This window comes from Sinohyriopsis cumingii, chromosome 12, assembly GCF_028554795.1.
Source record: "Sinohyriopsis cumingii isolate HCF-2022 chromosome 12, ASM2855479v2, whole genome shotgun sequence".
NCBI classification, from domain to species: domain Eukaryota; kingdom Metazoa; phylum Mollusca; class Bivalvia; order Unionida; family Unionidae; genus Sinohyriopsis; species Sinohyriopsis cumingii.
In genome coordinates this window covers 99,312,029-99,333,022 of record NC_142972.1, presented here as the reverse complement: position 1 = coordinate 99,333,022, position 20,994 = coordinate 99,312,029, and the positions used below count along the sequence as shown (strand labels likewise).

The following is a 20,994-nucleotide window of genomic DNA, read 5'->3' as shown; positions in this document are numbered from 1 at the left end:
CTGGTGGAGTTTGAACCCTTCTTATTCTTCTTCTCCTTTTTCTGTCTTGGTCACTGGTAGTGGTGGTACTGGTACTGGTGATGGTGCTGGACTTTTCATCAAGGTCTTAAAATCTTTCAGAGTGGGTAGAGCTGTTTCGTCTAAAGCTTTCTGGTGAAAGAGTTGCAGTCGTTGCAAGAGTTGACCGTACTTTGCGATTTTTCTGTTTCGGACAAATCTTGGCGATCCATCAAGGACTGCAATTCGTGTTGTACCTGGGACATCTCGCTCAAATTGGGATTGGGAGGTAAATGCGGGGTGCGTTGTTCTTGCCACCGATGGTATTCCATCCATCGTTTGTAAGGCACTAAAGCTAGTTTTCGTCCTTCCATGGGGTTGTCAGCGGTCAATTCTGAGATCTTGGGACTTCCGAGGGCCTTTTGATCTTGCTCCCACCAGTCCTCCCAACATGGTTCCCAAGACTCCTTTCAGTATGGGGCCTAACAAGAGAGGCAAAATACCTCCACGTTGCACTAACATCTTTTTTTGACGAATGGGAATTTTCTTTCGAACCATTTGGCGAAGAACGTGATGATGTTTGCCTAAGCATTGTTTCTGGTGTTTGGACAAAGGTATCGTGCCTTTCAAAACATTCAAACAACATTCGCACACGGTATCGATGACCTCTTTGGAGGCCGTTTGAATGAGTTTTTTTCGTAGGGGTGGAGAAGCTTTGGACAGGACAGATAACATGTCCCCATGTTTGGCTAAACGTGGTGGCAGTCCTTTCCTTTCCTTTCCTTGGGGTTTTCTGGAGGGTGACATCTTTGAGTCTTCAGGAGCACCAAAAAAACACTGATACCCTACTTGGTCACAGGCCTTTTTTATACTGGAACGCGTCGCCACTGATTGTCTTTACGTCGTATCAGTTTGAGGACAGGCATGACACGTTGTGCAGGGGTACGTAACGGACTAAATCGAGCCAGTTCTTGCTTGGACAAATCCAGTAAACTTTGTAACATGCCCGATCTTTCATGGACTTTGATTTTGGGAGAAGGTACTTTGTGAGCAGCAGCCACTGCCACTAAATTGGAGGGTCCTGCCACTGGGGAAGTTCTTTTGGGGGTCATTAACGGAGAAGTTCTTGATGTAATCAACGTCTCCAAGTACTCTTCAGTTCTTGGTGTCATCAACGGAGAAGTGGATGAACGTGATGAACGTGAGGATGCCTGAGATGCGGTCACTGCCGTGGCAGATCGTGGTTTGCGAGTGTAAGGTTGCGTCCTGGCCGAAGTGCCTCTCTTGCGACTAGTTTTCTTCTGTGGACTCTTCTTTTTCTGGGGACTTTTTCTCTGTTTCTTTTTCTGGGGGCTTCTTTTCTTTTACCGGGGTGGTGGTGCCTGATCAGAGGAGGGTCCCGCCACTGGAGAAGTTCTTCTTGGGGACTTGGTCTTTTTCTTCTTGGGGCTTCGTTGGACTTTTTTCTTGGGTATAACTTTGGGGGCATTAGGATCCCATCTTAAGAGAGAGCGAATGATGACCCCTCCTAGAGTACCGCTCCCTCCAGGTTTCAAAATGATTTGTTTTTTGGTTTGAGTGTCGATGCGGGGATCGGCCAGTTGGACCAAAGCGACTTTGTTTCGATCGAAAAAGCGTTTGGTTTGATGAGGAATCTGAATGATTCCTTGGAGTATTTGACGTGCCGTCACCGTGAACCATCGTAAGACTTCTTTGAGACTAGCTTCTAAGACACGAGCTCGTGTTTGTGGATTTTTTTCTCGACTGATGCCATACAAGGCACGAATCAATTTGACGGGAAGATGCGACTGAAGGGACGTCATGTTCACACTGTGTGAGACAGTCGAAAAAGTGTCTGAGGTTTTTATAGATTTTTTTATGGGGAGTGAAATGAAGTCGAGGACGGAGACGTGTACAGGACAAGCCCTCCGTCTTGGCACCAATGGTGAAACAAGTGGGTACGAAATCGCAAATCCTCGGGGGTCGTAGGTTTCAAATCGACGAGTAAATAGGCGTGTGGAGTATGAGTGGCATCGTCGTACGCCTGAGTCAGCCAAGGCGTTCCTAACTGTTTGGCTAAGACTTGCACTTGCGATTTATCTCGTGGGCTTTTAAGTAAGACCACGTAATGCGCATTGAGACTGATGGTGCGATGGGCTTTACTTTGTTGAAACAAATTTTGGGTGATGTAAACGACACTGGCATTACGGTGATGCCCTTTGCGCGTGAACCACAGTTTAATTTCTTCTTCGTCTTCTCCTAACATGTCGTCGAAAATGACCAAATGGGTTTGACGGGAGTCAGAGACGATGCTGTCGTCTTCTTTATGAATGCCTTCCACAAACACGATAGAATCGCCTTGACTTTCTCGCAAGAGGCTGTACGCCGATTGCCACTCTTTGTAACACCACACGATCCGCTGAGGTGGCCGATCGATCAAATGATGTTTATGTTCGATCAAACGTTTGACGAATTCGGTTTTGCCTGAACCGCTAGGTCCAGCAATGAGCATATTAAAGGGATGGCGAAGATACAAAGCCTCCCAACTGGCACGATCTAAGTGTTCGTCGATGACTTTGACAGTAGAGGAAGAGGGAGCAGAGACAGCAGAGGTAGCCATTGTGTGAGAAATGTCACTTGTGACACGAAAAGACAAACAAGACAAGAGTTTATATACTTTTTCAGAACACGTTTATTGAATGTTTTTTCAACCATGAATACGAAAGACAAAAATACATAAAAGCCAAAGGCTTAAGTACAAGGATAAAAGGCACATGATAACCATTAACGTGGAATAAAAACAAGTGTCTGTACAACATGTTTTGGGTAATGTTCTAACCAGTTCTATAGTAGGGGGTAAGGTCACACAAGTGTCCTCCCGAAAGGGTCTTTCAGGCCTGTCCACGACAGTCCTGTCCTGGGTGACGGGTTCTTCTGGCACCGTCACTAACACGAGTTGAAAAGTAACTTTTTTCCTTGAACAACTCTCGTGCATACTGGGCCACTTCTTGGGTCCAAGCCTCAAAACCCCATTCTTTCCAGGCACGGACATCTGTCCAATGGGTATGTAAGTCACAAGCTACACACACATCGTCATACACGTCTTGGGTAGCTAAAAGTTAACGAATCTTTTTTTCCTGTTGAGGTCGAGAAGTATCCAGATGAAACCGCAAGGCTTTGAGCAAAAGGAGTTTTTCGTGACCATTTAAGGCCATTGAAGTGGTAAGTACTGATCGTAAAGAGTCCACAAAGAATTGGCTGGTAAACGAAATCCCAGAAAACAAGTCACTAAGACACACACCACTTGTCGACCCAAATTGAATGGATACAGTTCTTGTAATAATCGATGGTAATGATCCACGGTTTGAATATGGTCATTGAGTTCCTTCCACGGAATCTGTTCAATGATATGTGACATAATCCGTGGCATGGCAACTTGATTTTATAGTGTCTTTGTTTCGGAAGCAATAAAGGTAATTTCTAACCAAACATGTTCGTTCTCCAGTAGGGAATTTAAATGTTACATACTGTAACTGAAACGTCAGAGTTTGTCTAGATGTTTCGTCTTTTTCTAAGCAGATTCCATGTAACAAATGTTGGTAATCCTTTAACTCGTCTTCCTCAATACGTTGCAGTAAGTGAATCTCTAAGTAACCAAAATTACGAACGTCTAGTCCATCATCATCATCATCATCCCCAAACTGAAAGTGTTCAACAAGGTCTGACCACTGAAAAAATTTCTGACGAATCAGTCCTCTTATACCATTCAGGTACCAGTGGTTAAAGATCTGGTGACGTAACGGATGCAATTGTTCTTTACGTTTCACTTGTATTTTCACCAGCTCTCGGTAAATCCTTTCTCTCAACTCCTCAGGCAAGCCCAAAATCTTCTCTTGTAAAGTATCCATAAGTATATACACTGTTTTTGGAATCGTTGGGTGGTGACCAATAGCCTCGTTTAACTTTGTGCCTAATGTAATATCCACTCATAATCAGTCTTCTTGTACTTTGGAAGAGAGCATAATTTAAAAACGGTTGAATCACTTTGCGTTTGCGTTTCACTTGTATTTTGATCAGTTCTCGGTAAATGCGTTCTCTCAACTCCATAGGTAAAGCACGAATGTTCTCTAGCAAAGTATCCATGAATAGGTCATACTAAATCCTCTTTGGTCTGACACAAGACATGTACTGTTTGCACAGACATGGTTTCAATTCATTGTCGAATCTAAATCGTTTAGTTACTAATTTACAGGTTACAATTCGTTCAGAAGTTTCCTCTTTCACCAAGTTGACATTGTGTACAAGATGTTGGCAATTCGTTAACTCTTCCTCTGGAATTCGATGCAGTACGTTTACAATGTAGTAGATAGAATCGTCCATACCGAACCATTCCTTTTTAAACCCAGGGGGTCGTTGATCAATGTCTGTCCAATGGAACACTTTCAACTCAATCAGTCCTTGTATAGCCTGAAGGTACCAGTGGTTCAAACACCGGTGACGTAACGGATGCAATTGTTCTTTACGTTTCACTTGTATTTTCACCAGCTCTCGGTAAATCCTTTCTCTCAACTCCTCAGGCAAGCCCAAAATGTTCTCTTGTAAAGTATCCATGAACAAATTGTGGTAAGAAGTTACTTCAATGTCTTGGTCCCACTAAGGGTAAGTAATGACAATTCGGTGACCATTGAGCATGTTCTACATAGGCCGAATCTTGCGGTTCCCAGTGGTGAAGTGACACACCGCAACTGAAGCACTTGACTTTATCTCCTTCGCCCAAGTAGAAAAATCCGGTTCTGGCTAATTCTTCGGGGGTCGATCCTCCCAGATACTTAGGCCATTTTCCTTTGTACGATTGAAGACGATTTTCAAAGTAGCAGCATTCCGACAAACGCACAGGAAACGAATATTCGTCTTTCACAGGTTCGCTTCGATGAGGGTTGAGTGACATGGGTAGGAGTTTGCTCAGGGCTGGATGACATCCGTAGGGAGGTAGACGTGAAGGTGAACATTCCCCTTTGAAACGAAACCCAGTAAAATGTCCAAGAGGACGAGCGGCATCACTTTCGCATCCCTCAGGTTTCACACGCACAGCATCCCTTTCCATGATAGGGGGAGTGACACTAAAGTTCCCATGATGCTTTACGGCATCGCTAAGGTCACAACGTACAGCATCGTACCCATTGCAAGGTTCACAATCGCATTCCACTTCCGAAGCCTCACACTTGAATTGTGCCTTTCTAAACAACTTGTTCTGTGTTTCTCTGAAAGTATTCATCTTGTTCGCTCGGCCTTGGTAGTCCCAATGAACTATCGATCTTGCCTAGAGTTCCTTTTTATATACAGACCAATACCGACGTGTCCCTACGGTAAGGTGAAATGATTGGGAAGTCGAGCTCGCTTCTGGTACACGATTTGATAGACCTTTTCCAAGGGCCGACTGACGATGTGGTGAGTGGGTAAACGTACAATCTTGTTCGGTTGATAGGTGGTCACTTTAAAGTGTCCATCCCCTCTCGATTGCAAGGCTTCTTTCAATACCCCAAAGTTGACCACACGACTGGTACGATGATTCAGAGTCAGTCCTTTTACTTTGCACGTCGTGTGCACTTCTCCTTGTTTGTTCCGGTATTCGTAGCCGCAATTTTTGGGTCCGCCACTGACGAAACTTAGAATCTTGTCGTCGGGATGCTCGTCTGTCCAGGCTCCTAAACGGTCTCCTTCGATGTCAGGGTGATGTTGAATCGGGTGATGGATGTAGATGCAACTGTCCGTGTCAAAGTACAGGACGCGTTCCCCTAACAGTTCTAAAGCTTCGTACAATTTTAAGCGAGCATGAGCTGTCACGTAAGCCGCAATGATGACATTTCCAAAAGGGTCGTCTTGTACAAAGTCCAAATCTTCTTCGTAATTGACCAAGATCAAATTCTCTGGAACGACGTACACGTGTTTCATGTATTTGGTTTTGTCGTGAATCATCTGGAAGTAGCGGGAAGGTTCTGTCAAATATTCCGTCTTGGGTAAACACGGTCGTTGTGCCATTTTACCCCACAAGCAATTTAACATCACTTTGGCAAACGATCGCCTGCCTTCGTTTTTCTCGATGTGGTCTAAAGTGATGCCTTCTTGTTCATAGTATTTCTCTTTGAATTTTATTTGGTCTTCGGGAGTGTGACACCAGGAAGGATAGCCGCTGGCTTCTTGCTTCAGTTTCAAAAAGGCATCCACGTAGTCGGCGAAAATGCCTTTCTGAGTAGGGTCACCCTTGTGGTATTGTTGTGTCTTGGGAAAGTGGCAAATTTCGTACACTTCTAACAGTTGGTATCCCATGTCCAGAGCTTTGAACAATTCTACGCTGACCCAGGTTCCCGTGAAGGCCCGTTCTTCCTGGGTGTGCTGACAAGGCTGATCTTGGTTGCACGTTTCGGCACAAGTACGGCACAAGGGAAACATCAGTTTGCCTTGACAATGGTGAGGTAAGACGGTATGGTACAAGTTCGTGGGAGGCAAAACTTTACACTTGATCAAGCCTTCGTATTGTCGAATGTTGACCAGGTCGATGTGTTCTGTCAGCAATTGCGGGTGCCCTACAGGAAAGCGACACTATTTGCACACGTAGGGATACAGCGAACACACGTCCAAGTATTTGATTTCTTCTCCTTTCTCTTCGTCGGCTTGGTACAGCAAACAGGTGGCATTGGTCCTTCCTCCGTACAAACTATCCCTCGGGTTCAGGGGGTCCATCAGCTTGTAACTTTCCACGACACGTTTAAACTCGGGATCGATTTTCAAACGGTGATCGTATTCGTGTTCCCACATTTCCACCACTTGGTATCCTTGCTGTTCTAACTTCAAGCGTCGCTGACAAGTGTCCTGGTACAGGTCTTCCATGGTCCGTTGTAAAAACTGATTTTTAGTGTCACGGTCAGGGTAGCAGACGGGACATCCGTGAAATTAGCAACCGTTAAACTCGTACACGATCTTGGGGTTTTCTAAGTCCCAGCCATCTACCGAATACGATCCGATGGTCTTTTCGCCCCCTCCGTTGCGAGCATGCTGAATCCACTTGTCTTCCTTGTCGGACAAGTAATGTAACCAACGTATGGCTTTGACCGAATATTGACGCTTGACAAAGTGAGTCGTTTGAGGGCTGATGACAGCCACGGTGTTTTCAGGCATGAATCGTTGTCGATGCACTAAGGAACACGTTTTGGCAATGGTGCAAGCTTCTTTCAAAGGATCGACCCCTCCGTGTTCCATGAACAGTTCTCGAAATTTTCCACAGCAACGTCGCAAAATGTCCACGTCGGAATGACAATACTTTAGCATTTCTTCCTGAAAGTCGAAAGGGTCCGAGGCGTGAGCCTGGTACCAAGCGTAGAAAGCTTCTCGTTGTTCGGTACGCATGTTGTCGGGGTCGTAATAGTGAGCCTCAGGTAAATGGGGTATAACGGCGTGTTGATTGGCTTCCGTATTGAAAAAGTGTGGAAAGTACCCTTTAGCCATTTCTGTCTTTCCAAACATTTTAGGCATTCGACTCAAAGGCATGGCCAAATAGCTCATCGAATATTTAAACTGTACTTGTCCCACTTGCATGAAAATGATTTTGGCTCCGTTCAAAGTCACTTTAGGACGTTCGGTGCCATGTTCCGTATAGTATCTGAGAAGAAACTGTCCATCGTATCCGGAGAAATTGTGAGCCATCACCGTGGCATGCCGATGACAATCTCCGTAACGTTCGATGTCCTCTTGGCTCCACGTCTTGTCGATGGGGTCTAAGACCCATCGAGAGAAATCGGCAAGCGTGTTCGGTCCCCGAAAAATTTTTTCACGTCCTCCAGGAATCTTGCTGCAGTGAGGGCAATGACTGAAGATAGGTTCTTGAATACACTTCTCGCACGTTCGATGAGCCACGCAGAAATTAGGAATGTGAATGCCGGTCTCTTGCATGCATTCGAAATCGAAAAAGATGAAATTGCCTTTCTTCTTGTGACCGTCCTCTTTCTCTGGTGGGGGTTGGTATTTTTGCACGTAACATTGGTGTTCCAAGTCCACGATGTGGTGACAAATGTGACATTTTTTCTTTCCTCGACATACGTGTGCCTTGGCATTATTGGTACATATGCCTTGTCCACAGGTAGGGCACAATCTCAGCAGTTGACAAGCGCATTTCTTCTGTGAACCTTGCGTCTTCAAATGTTGTTGGTAACAGGTAGGGCTGGCAAACGTGCGCAGACAAGTTGAACAAGGCACTGGTTCTTCGCTCAGACAGGGTGGAGAGGTCAAACATCCTGGGCATTTCATTCCACAATGCTTGTGTTGCTCTCGATTATTGAAACCATAATCACATTTCTCACAATAATAACCGTATCCTAGGAATCCGGGGATGGTGGTAATGGTATCGAAATGGTCATCGTGATGATAAACATGAATGTATTTTCCGTCCTTAAAATCTTGGCCTCGAAACAACAGAGGCCCGCGCATTTCTTGAGGGTGCACTTTCAAGGTGTAGCGTGGAGCTAGGGCATCTTGCAATTTTTGCATCTCAGGAATGCCACAGGGTGCGTCTTTGGACAGTCCGGCTTGTTGTAACAGGAGTTCTGCTTCGTTTCGTTGTTTAGCTCGATCGCATCGTTGAATAGTTTTCCAGGTTCTTTTCCATTCTACCGTGTCGTTCTTGTTGGCATATGTTCGTCCCACCACGATGGCACGGGCTAAACACATCTGGTCATGAGTGTTGTTAATTCGGACGAGACTCTTTTTGGTGTTGCGAAGGTCGTCCACCAGTAACATCTTTTTGTGTCCAGTCCCTTGAGGAGGAGAGACGTGGGTCATGTCCAGTGTGGCTTTACCATCGGTGATGTCAAACTGATCATTAGATTGTTGTACGTGTTGAATCTTGTCCATGACTTTGGAAGCGGTCAATTCTGCAGGGGTGCTAAACTCGATCCAAACAGGGGATTTCAAACCGTCGTGTTGTATGGAAAGTCTCAAGCGATCGTCTTCTTTGGGTTGACATTGTCGCTTGAGTGCAGTGAGCAAAGAATCCCACACCCCGGTGATAAACACTTCTGCTTTCTCTAACGGCACGTCAGCCTTGAAATCTTTAAACTTCACCGTGTATTTGTAAGCCGTGGTTCTAAATTTTCTAGAGGAGCGCTTTTCCGTCTCTCGAATGGAATAGTATTTTTCAGGGTTGACTAAGGGTGGTGAACTTGGTTTAGAGGGTTCAAATTCTGGTTCACTCATGTCCTCTTCAAAATCACTGGCATGAATTTGTGCCAAGATTTCAGCCCTGGTTCGAGGCGATAGATCACTTTTCTGCCTCTTACTTTCTTCTTCTTCTTTCTTCTCGAATGAATAGGATCGTTTCATCTTGAGTGTAAAACGTCAAATGACACAAGTTTAAACACCATAGACTAATTTATAGTCATGGCAGACCAGCGTATATAAAAGGGTGTGTGTCTTGTCCTTTCACTATTCATTTCACTCTCAAGCCGAGCACAACGATGGAAGAGACTAACCAAATCGAACGTTTCGTCAGAGCTTTGCGAGGGGTCATTAGAAAATTCTCTTCAGACCAGCCTACGGACTACTCTCCTTCCTTTCGAGATAAAAGTCAAGATACTTGCTATATCTGTCAGAAGAAAGGGCATTGGTCTTCAGAGTGTCCAGACCGTCAAAAAAGAAAAAAAAAACAGGGACTAAAAAGACAAAAGTCAAGATACCTGTTATTATTGTAAAGAAAAAGGACATTGGTCTCCAGATTGCCCAAAAAAGAAACAAGAGGAGTCAGAAGAAAAGAGGAATTCTTCGGAAGAAGAGAGGGATTTTTCAGAGGAAGAAAGCAGACAGGTGAAGAAAAAGAAAGAGGAGAAGAAAAGAAGAAGGGAAGAAAGTGAGGAGGAAGAAGAGGAAAAGAGTGTGACGGTGAAGAAATTCAAAAAACAGAGAGACTAAACAAGGAAAAAGAAGAAGTCAATTAACTTTTTTAAAAAGTGTTGTGAATTGGATTGTAAAAATGGATAAAAGAATAAATTAATGATATAAGGTAAGTGTCTTTGAGTTTTGATTTTAAAATAAGAAGCTACACTCACGCACTCATACACAGACATGTACTATAGGGGTAAAATGGTTTTTTTTTTGAGTTATTGGCAAATTGAAATTGTATTTCTTTTCGAGAAATGTGGGTGGCCCTGAAAAGGGCCTTTTTTCTTTATGGTGTAGTTTAAGCAATCAACTTTAACTGCCTTAAGCCTTTGCCACGGCCAAGGCCTACTTCTGGACTGCGTAATGTTGATGATGATGATGATTGGGTTGAAATCACTAAGGGTGGTACGGTAGGCTTAGTCACAGGGTTGACATGTTTAGCTCGGGAAGGTCGTATTCTCTTCGGTCGTAATAAAGAAGTCTGATACATTTGTTTCAGACTTCTTAACTCCGCTAAAATGTCCAACAGTACCGTGACCGTTTGATTTTCACCCTCTTGTTTCTTTGCTGCTACTTCTTCTTGCTGTTGTTACTGTTGTTTTTTTCGTACCTCTTCTTCTTCTTGCTGCTGTTGCTGTAGGAGAAAAGCTGGTTCCGCTTCCTTTTGTCGTTGTATAAATTTCTCCAATTCTTCTTTCTGTCTCTGTCTAAAATTCTCCACTTGCGGTAATGAAGAAGGTAACGAAGGTTCCGGAACAAATTCTTGCGAGGAGAGAAAATCCACAAAATCCCAATTCACCTCTTCTGAAAGTAAGTCCGGGTTCCCTTGGGCAGTCTCCCCTCCTGGTGCACCCCAATGGATCGTTTTCTGAGTTTCCGTCATGTTGAATCACTGTCGCATAGATTGACTGTACACAGGCGCTAGCGAATCTATATAGACCACGTGACGTCACAGATTGCTCTCTTCGGATTGGATGAGGGCTGACTGAATTTTGTAACGCGTGTTCGGATTGGTGAATGAACTCAATCCGTTTCAATCCTTCCTCTACCTATAAATAAGCGCAGTTCACTGCATTGATTCACCTGTTCTCGTTGCTTCAAGATGTGGACCGATGTGCAATCTTCTACGCTTGTGTCTTCCATGATGTTCCGGACGGACATGCTCATGTATGTCCGATTCAAGTGGACCGTTGTCCACAGGACGGACACCAGCCTGTGGATACGTAGGATTTACGTGGAGAGGCAAGGATGCCTCAAAAGAGTGCTGATTTACGGGCCAACAGTGAGACGCAGCCTAAGGACAAGAAGAAGACCAATGCGGTGCCCTTTATGTTAATGAATACATTAACATAAACCCAAAGGCCCTTTTCAGGGCCAGCCATATTTCTCGAAAAGAGAATGACTTTTCAATTGCCTAAATTTAAATTTAAATTTAAAAAATTTTTTTAAAAAAAAATCCCATGTTAATTTCCCTTGTCGCTAATCTGACCCACGATTTTTCTCCATGTTAATTTCCCTTGTCGCTAATGTGACCCACGATTTTTCTCCATGTTAAATTTCCCTTGTCGCTAATCTGACCCAAGGGGGTCTGTAATGCTAATTCCCATTGTCGCTAATGTATCCCTATTAACTACTAACCACGAAAAGTATTGGACTCGCCATGTCCAGCGATGATTACAATAGAACATATTTTCTAAACATTATGTCTGTAAAAAATGGAACTGATCATGCATATAATAGACTATAAAGTGTAGCTCCCACTACTGCTGTTGGCTATCGATGTTATGATATGATATTTTCTGTCAAAACTGTTGTTGGATAGTGCTGATCATGGTATTCAATGAACCTGTTTTAAATACATAATATAACGCATTACGCATTTAAATAAATTCATATCGCGACGTGAAGGTCGGCCTTAGTGAAAATCAGCTTGAAAAATAAAATACGACATAAAATAACAGGTGTAAGGTCACATTATAACTTTCTTCAACAACAGCTTAATGCGGCCAAACATAGTAACGTTAACATTAAAATTGATGAGTGGCATCTTGGTTTTGATTTTGTATCAACAATATCGCATGTTGTTACATAAGTTTGCACAGTTGTAAGATTAACATTATTAGTAGCCTGAGACGATGTCCTGTTTGAATGACTCAGCATTTATCTGCACGGTTACTTAACCGTCTTTGTTAATGATGTTCAGTGGCTACGCGTGCGATGATGTGTTAACATCTTTTTTTGTTATGTGACGCAATAATATAATCCAAAATGTCCCTGTCTGAATTCATTATAACTAAAAATTCAATTGTCCGTCCAGGAATATTGTTGAGCATTTTGTAATTCAGGTTAATACTAATCTGATTATATAAATCCACCCAAGTGAAAACTAAACACAACTACTAGATTGAGTATGGTTCCGACATTAATGCAAGAATGAATAATCCTTAGGTAAACAAGAGCATATACCCGTCTACTTGACTTCGGTTGCTATTACCATTTCCTTAATTCGATATGCCAAGTTAATGAAAACTGAGGTCAGATTTAATACAGACAGTACAGCGAATAAATATGTTGGTTTTTGCTCCTTTCTGCTACATAGTTTACAATTTTAAAGTCTTAACAATTTACGTTTCAATTTATATATTTCCCATGACAATTAGCGCAGCTTGTGTCTGCAGTGCGTTTAAATGGAGTGAAACCTAAACGTTGGATTAGACGTTGCATCCGATTGGCTTGCATTTGCTTCGGAAGAGAAAACAAAGTAAACAGGTTGACCAGTCTGCCCCCCCCCCCCCCACACACACACGCGTTTATACCTGACGTTTTATAGTTAATTACCCCATTTAACGTCAAGAGCTGTGCTGATGCAGGTGTGCTGTTCGCCTGGGCGTTTGAGTGTTTAACCACATAATAATGTGTACAGTTTAGGTGATGTCAGAAAAAGTTAAGTCTAGATCGCAAACAATCGTGCTAGATACTAACAGACTATCGATCAATTCAGGGTACATGTACAACGTTTGCAAATCTCAAGGACAATATGTGCAATGACGACATAAAATCAACATAAACCAAAACAAATAAATTATAAAATTTGAAAAGAAAAACTTGAAAGCATGTAGTAATACCCATCACAGTTTCGATGTTTGATTAACGTATCACGTATATAGACAAATATAAATATAATATTTTGCTAAATAAATATAGAGAAAACATGGTAGTTTACCGAAAATGGAGTCGGCATCTGCAATAAAATCAAGCCACGTTAATTCAAGAGGCAGCGCGTAGGACTCATAGTATGATATTTGTTACTCCATACCGACTCAGGTGAGACCAGGTCCACTCCCTCTGTATGTCCTTGCAAAGATACATTTCCGCGACACGATATAGCTAATACTGTATTATAGGTACCACCAAAAATCAACACAATAAGCTAAATACATCTTGATATATTATGACATGATTCAGTTAGTAAGAATATTACGTGTTGAATGAATATAAGCATTTTGGTAAAACAATCTCGGGAACATACTGACATTGTTTCAGATAGGTTTCCTGGTATCCACTAGACGTCTACCAGATCAAACTATTTCGTATATCTATCTTTGTCGATCTCTCTCAACTTGGTTATGCTATTGTAATGGACTACGATTCAACATGGAGCCGAGGTAGTTCAAGAGGCAGCACGTCGGACTCGTAATATGATAATGAGTACTCCATACCCACCCAGGAGTGCCCGCGTCCACTCCTTATGTGTGTCCTTGAGACACGATATTGCTAATACTGTGTTATACGTGCCAAAAAAATTCAACACAACAAGCAAGAATGGTAATAAACACGATATATTTCGATGGTCATAACTATTTACTATCGTCGTTCGAGGTTTTATTCAGTTTTGTTCGTCTGTCCTGGCGTCCTTACCTGTCTGCCTATGGGTTTAACCATCTTTCCCTCATCAACCATATGTTTGTTCCATCTTTCAATAAAAAGCTGTGGAGGTCAAATTATTACCGTTCTGAATTCGCAATCAGATATGCATTGGGTTCTAAATTTAGCTACTTCAGCTGTCAATTGTTGCTAGGGTAGACACGTTCATCCGTTTGCTTCAGAGTGATATAACATGTGATGTGGGCATACGATGTTACAAAACTATAAACTACTTTTAGTAATCAAGCAGTTAAGAATTCAGAGTAAACTAAAGCTTAAAGAACTCAATTCATTTACTGCAAATCGAAGCATCCTTCGAACCGACTTCATTCAAGTGTTTCAAGTTAAACACTCTCTAGTTAGTACTCTAACGTACCTTCTTTTCGCACAATAACTAGTATATATATATATATATATATATATATATATATATATATATATATATATATATATATATATATATATATATATAGTAATCCTCGTACAGAATGGTTACAGATCGCAGATCAATACACACCCATACCTTAATAAATACTCATTTCATAACCAATAATAATTGTTTCTTGTTGTACAAACGATTACATTGAAACGGTATGTCAGGGCCTGCACTATTTTGATCTGGTCATGAGTTATATACGCGTGTATACAGTAATCAGATCTGTAAATCTGAACGTCATAATACCAAAACGTCTTACACAGCACTATATATAAATATTTAATCATATCGATTTGATAGCTGATCGTTTCATGCAATATTAGCTATCTAATTATCATTTGACAAAAGGACTGTTCGCTACACTCGCTTCATCAACTGGATTTTAAGAGCGAGAAATAAGGAAATAAGGAGAAGAATGAACTGCTGATAAGATCCAGGACATATTCTGTCTTCTTTCTACATTTCCATATTATTTTAAATAAATAAAGTAGTAAATGTAAGTCAATTTCTCATTTGTTCAGCTTTCCAATTCTTCATCGCCTAAAACCATGTTAATTAACTGTCAGTGTCTTAGCAGCCACCGAATCAAGCCATAATTCATAAATATCTGCGAAACAGTTCAAACTAAACGCAACAGTATTTCCCCATGGCTAAATCAAGTAGGAGAAATCGACCAGCAAAGGTGCAAATACTCCATACTTACCTTAGATACATTCAATTGATATGTTATTAAATAATAATTGATCTGATTCTGATAAGTAACATCAGAGCGTATTTAATACCCTTTATTGTTATCCAAAAAATTAAAACAAACACTGATTAAAAAGACTACGTCAATATTTCGCGTAAAGCAATTATGAATTTCTGTATCACTCATGACAATTTTGATTCATGGACTACAACCCAATTCTGGCATATTGTTACTGCTGCAGAGTGCTACCGTCTATATTAACCAGATAATTATTTTCACTTCCATGATATTAATCAGCAAATATCTAAGGCATGTACATTCCATCCGCCTAAAGTTCATTTAGAAGTTTTTTTATGGATACATAACCAGTAAGGTACATAACATTGTAAAGCCTTCCACCAACCTGTGGAAATAATCTGCGTACAAATTACAATTTAGCATCATGTGTTAAGTTTGCAGATATGAACATAAGCACAGATTAAGGAGTATCGCGTACAGATTGTAGGCATTAGATGTTGTTTTATTGTGGTTACGTTTGCATATTTTAGTGCAAACCATATTTCAGTTTGATAAATGATCTTGTTTTGATTTGATATACTCCGGAAAACCAGTTACATCCCGAAATCCTACGACAACACGACAATACGAAGTACTGATTATATCGAACAAACTTTACAGCTCTCTGAACAGCGCCACATATTCGCAAGATTACCCCGACCCCTCAAACCGATACTAGGCAAATAGAAATGACTTGCTAAATTCAATAAAATCCGACTAACCTGTTACTGTAAATGTGATGGCTATATGCAGTTGGTCGCTAGAGCAATTAGTTTCACAACTGAGAGTTGGAAATTGCAAGTGTTTTTCGTCCAGACTGACACCGAAAGACGTTCTCATGCACAGGCGCTGTGGATTCGTTTGCCTTTGTACTAATGTGGGTCAAAACTCTGATAAGATCACCCAACGACCAGTTTTGTTCTAAATTTACCGATATGCATGTCTTCTCCGGTATCCGACTGTTATACTCTTTAACCTTAAAGGCTAAGTACCGTATTTGCTTATATGTACGTAACGACCAATTGCCAACAACACTGTATAAACGGAAACTTATGTGCTATACGTGTCCCTATATTTTATCTTGTTATATATTTTGTATGAAGCTCTAATATGCTGACTTTCAAAAATGTGGGTTATAATAAATTTTACTATTCTCACTTGTGACAAGCAATGAATTATATATGAAACATAATGCGTATCATTCAGCTTTTCGGAATAGTGGAAATATGATTTATAACGTAAAAGAGAACATTCGTAGTTGTTCTGCTGGAAATGATGTATTACTTGAGTGTGAGGATACGGAGTCCTATGAACAAAATGTTCATAGATTTAAAATTATGGGGCTCTTGATGACATTAATTACATCATCAGTAGAAGCGATAAGTCTAAAACAAAAGCATATGACCGAGGGTGGTGGGTTTTTTAAGTTATATCCTTTCCTCGACAAAGGAAACGGAACGGTTCAACCAGTCATTTTGTATGATGAACAAATCCAAATTGCTGAAACTAAGGGGCATATGCAATCAAGTACAAACAAACAAATTCAGTTATATTTTATCTCTTTCTGCACCATAAAATTATGTCAATGCATTATTCTATCATGTTTTACAATGATTTGTTTTCATGACCACCATTTTAAGTGTGTGCTTCCAGATCGAAATTTCAGGTGTTAGACGTTTTCACATAATCAAAGACCTGAAATCAGCAGTTCCCATGATTGATGTCGAATATTCAAGAGCTATTATTTTATAATTTACAAACAAAATGTTTCAAATAAAATGTGCCTACTTATAGAAGGCTTGATAATTGTTCACTTTGACAATATTTGTGATGATACTCCTGTCAAACACATGGGATCTCAATTTCAGGAATTGTATTAAAGACCTAGCGTTCATGTTAGAATGTGTGCATATTGAGAACAGGTAATGAACTCATGAATGATTGTTATCGTTTGGCATCTGCAGGAATGTTCAGGCTTATACTGCACAGTTGTGGTCTTTCTTTTAGTTCTCTTATCATGGTACACTTAAAAGAGGAAGTTGCGGCCAGTTAAATATAATAGTTACCGGTACCTGTACTGCAAAGAACATAACTTGAAACTAGTTTAACCACCGGTGGTATGAGTTATTGTCAGATCGAAGAGTAAAAGGCTGTAACAAATAAGATATGTAAGCATGTCAAAGGAAGTATGAGACAAAAATAAAGAGACACTACGCGTGTCTTATCTATTATTGACAAGTTACATTATGTATAGCAGTTTTGATTGGCCTTTTTGCAAAAATAATAATCAATATATTCATCATATGATGCTGTCGATATACAACTAATAGCATCTAAATGAACTGTATTAACAGGAAACAATACAGAGCTTTGGCATAACTAATTGTGACAAATATGTACTGTTTATAACAAAAACTCTCAGCACTATAGGTGTCATTTAGCTCTTAAAATTGACCTAGATATACATCTAACTTGATGCAGATATACATGTTTGTTCTACGCCAGGGGTATTTTGTTATAACAAATAGAAACGGAATAAAAAATTATCATGTCGGACATTCTATTTTGTGTCGAGGTTTGCCCCATTCAATCACCGAATCTTTCTGCTTCAAAACGCAGTGTATCACCAATAATAATGTCATTCACACAAAGCATATGATACAATCATAAGACAAATGAAAATAGCATGCATGAGTAAATTCTAATCTCATTTTTTCCACAAGTCATTTTCTTATCTACCTTCAAATGTCATTAATCCTACAATCTCGACATTATAATGGAAAGTTTATAGCAAGTTATGCTTTTTCCAAAACTATGTAGTCAATCACATTGACGTTAATCTTTATTTCTGCGATCTACAGTATCCAGCCTTTCTATTGACTTTAAAAACATGCCCCTGTACATACTTTGCATATACCAAGGGAAACAACGCTTGTAGATTACCTTCCTTGCCAAGGCTATTAGGAGTTTTAAGTTAAGCACTGTCTGAGTCACGATTGTCCAACACACTTGTACCTATCAATTTACTCACAGTTTCTATATTGTTTTCCAACTCATCTGGATTATTTTCCATAAGAAATTCAATGTTTCGAGATGGCAACAAAAAATCAGGAATCGAAACAAACTCTGGAATACCAGATTTAACAGACAGTTCATCGATAATGTTTACAGCTTCCTCAATTGGTAAGTAATGAAATTCAGGTAAACATCTGATGTCTAGAATTGGTTGAATTTCATATCTAGTAATTGTAGATCCATGATTTGGTCTGTAAGTTGCAAAACTGTAGTGAGATAACATTGAAGATGTGGGGCCAGTCATGTAGTGGTACATAAATGTAGCACCTTTGCTATATCCTCTACGAGTTCATACATCTTACAAAGTTTTGACCATATTTCTCCACTTGGTTTTACAAGAAAGTTATTCAACTGTCGATGTTCTATAGTATCCCTTTCTAAAAACTTCTTCATTTTCCATTCATGATTAGGGTTCAATACCCAATTTTCCGTATCTGGTGAACTATGAGCATCCAGTTTGTCTTTTGAGTATGGGACTCCTTGAATTTGCTGTATAGCATCCTTTCTTGCATGTTCCATATTTTCTTCAAACACTCCAGCATCATCAAACTCATCTAGATATGGATGTTTTGATGAAATCACACCTCCCTGGCTTAATGCATAGTTTTCTGCGGTGTGTACTCGTTCAACACTGTGGTATTTTGATGCACCTTCTGCCAAGCTCTGACATTTATATTTATCAAGGTCTAGTATATAGCTAATCAAAACTGAGCAGACTTGGGCTATTTTATTTCTTGGTCTTTCATCACCTCCTCCATCCACAGTGACTAGACTTTGAGACACTAACTTATTGTGTTCATGTACGAAATGGTGTTTATATATATTTATATTGACATTAGGTGTAACGTTTCATTCATATGTCTGAATGCAGGTGTGTGTTCAAAGAAATGAATTTTGACAACAGAGGCCCCACTTCCACTTAAACAAGTTTTTGAGATATCAATAGTTCCAATTCTTGACTGCAGATGAAGTTCCGAGTCAACCGTTGCACTGTTGCAACTTTAACAAACCATTGCCAGACGTTTATTCTTTTTCACGCTGTTTAAGCAAAACTATGTAACAAGCTGGACAGGATATTTGGGAACAGCTCCAGGGGTAGTTTTCCACCATGTTTCAGCTGCAATCTCAATTAGTGTATCCACCTTAAGCTTTGTAATTGCTTCATGTACTGTAAGGGGCCCTGTGTTATCTTTTTCCACAAGTCACAAGCTTTCTGGATTATACCAACGAACATGGGAAGAACATCTTTGACATTTTTGAAATCTGGAAGTGATTTTGTAATGTACATCTGGATCATCATCAAAGCAATACCTATACAAGCACTACTCCCTTCCTCCGAGTATTGTCCTACTTCACAGTTAAACTTTGATGCATTCATAACTTCAGCTTCTACAGCCATTCATGTACCAGGAATTGATGCAGACCAGCTTGTAACAAAGGATTTACTGTTTTAACATATTTGGTCATCACTGAAACAAATCCCTGGTCATTCATAAGTTCCTCTGATTTTATCAGAGGTAACTCGAGTTGGGCACAATATTTCATCCAGATTCACAGTGCATACAAAGCCAGCAAGGCAAACCAGAGTACCAAAGGCTTGATATATGTGATATGCTTACATCTTCAAAAAACTCAGCGCTAGAAAGTTCTGAAATACAATTATGACATTGTGTGTCAAGAACTGCATTACACTGCATGTCTAGAACATCATGTTTGTCTGCAACAACACTGACATGTTCATCAACAATAATCAGTTCATGTCTGTCAAAATCAACTGTTTCATCTAAATCGACATCAATCTGATAATCAAAACAAATTGGTTCTTCCTCAACCTGTTTGTGAACACAAATTGGCTCTTTCGTATCTCCCTGATTTTCTGTTCTTCTACGTTTTAGTTCAGATGCAGTTTTAAACACAACAGCACTTGTGGTTTTTCTGCCTCTTTTCTTAGGCGGTCAACATCGTTCCCATTTTTTTACTGCTACTTCCCATTTTTTGGCAATACTATCAATTAAACTCATCGGTTCGTTGTGCTTATTCTTTAAATTGGTTATGAGTTCACGAAATATGTTCATGTTTTGTTGGCCTATAATGCCTTATTTGTTCAAATAACTCATTTTCTTTTTCTTGTATTTTCTCATCAAGTTGCAAGATTTCTGTTTGCGCTTTTATGTAATCATTCTTTTATTTCTCAAATCTGTCTCCAATTTCGTCTTGTTGAAGTTTGTTAGTTTCTGCCATCAGAACACTTTTCCTTTGTTCGAACCTCCATCTAATGTTTACCAGCCCATTAATTTGAGATTTGGGAGTACCGATACTTAATAGCCTTAAAGCTTCATCCATATGAAAGCGAATGTACTCTCTTTTTATCACAGGTTGCTTTGCTAAAAGGTCATCATCATACACTTGAATGTTGTGAACTCTCAGCAAGTGGTACCTGAAAACCCCCACAAAAAACAACTATAAACACAGGAAGTGACAGATCATGAAAAGAATTTGAGAAGTCGTTATAGTGTTACTGTTCTTTTGATAACACCAATGACCTAATTTTTGATGGTTCAGAACGAATTTAACAAACTTAAAAAGGTCAATAACAGGATGCTACGGATGAAGTAATATCAAAATCCCACTGTCGGTTCATGAGAAGTCTCTTTAAATTTTTCTCTAGTTTAAGTATTAAACCGTGACCAAGTTGTTTTTTTTACAGATCAGCATAATTTTAACAAACTTTAAAGAAATCATCAAAGGATATTTCAATCCCACTGTGGGTTTCTGAGAATAAAGCGTTAAAGCTAGGAACCTGGGAGTTGTATGCGAAACATCATCTAAATAAAATAGCCAGCAGTGTCAGAAATGTCATATTTAACTTTCCTTAGTATAATTCTTG

The 20,994-nt window shown here is 40.2% G+C and overlaps 1 long non-coding RNA gene across 1 annotated transcript in view; it reads right to left on the bottom strand.

Moving 5' to 3' along the window:
- Positions 1–15,886, bottom strand: part of LOC149787073 (uncharacterized) — a 62,215-nt gene extending 46,329 nt beyond the window's left edge. Inside the window, exon 1 of the long non-coding RNA XR_016425254.1 lies at positions 15,755–15,886. This is a non-coding gene — a long non-coding RNA (uncharacterized LOC149787073). The remainder of the gene's footprint in view (positions 1–15,754) is intronic.
- Between the last annotated feature and the right edge of the window lie 5,108 nt (positions 15,887–20,994).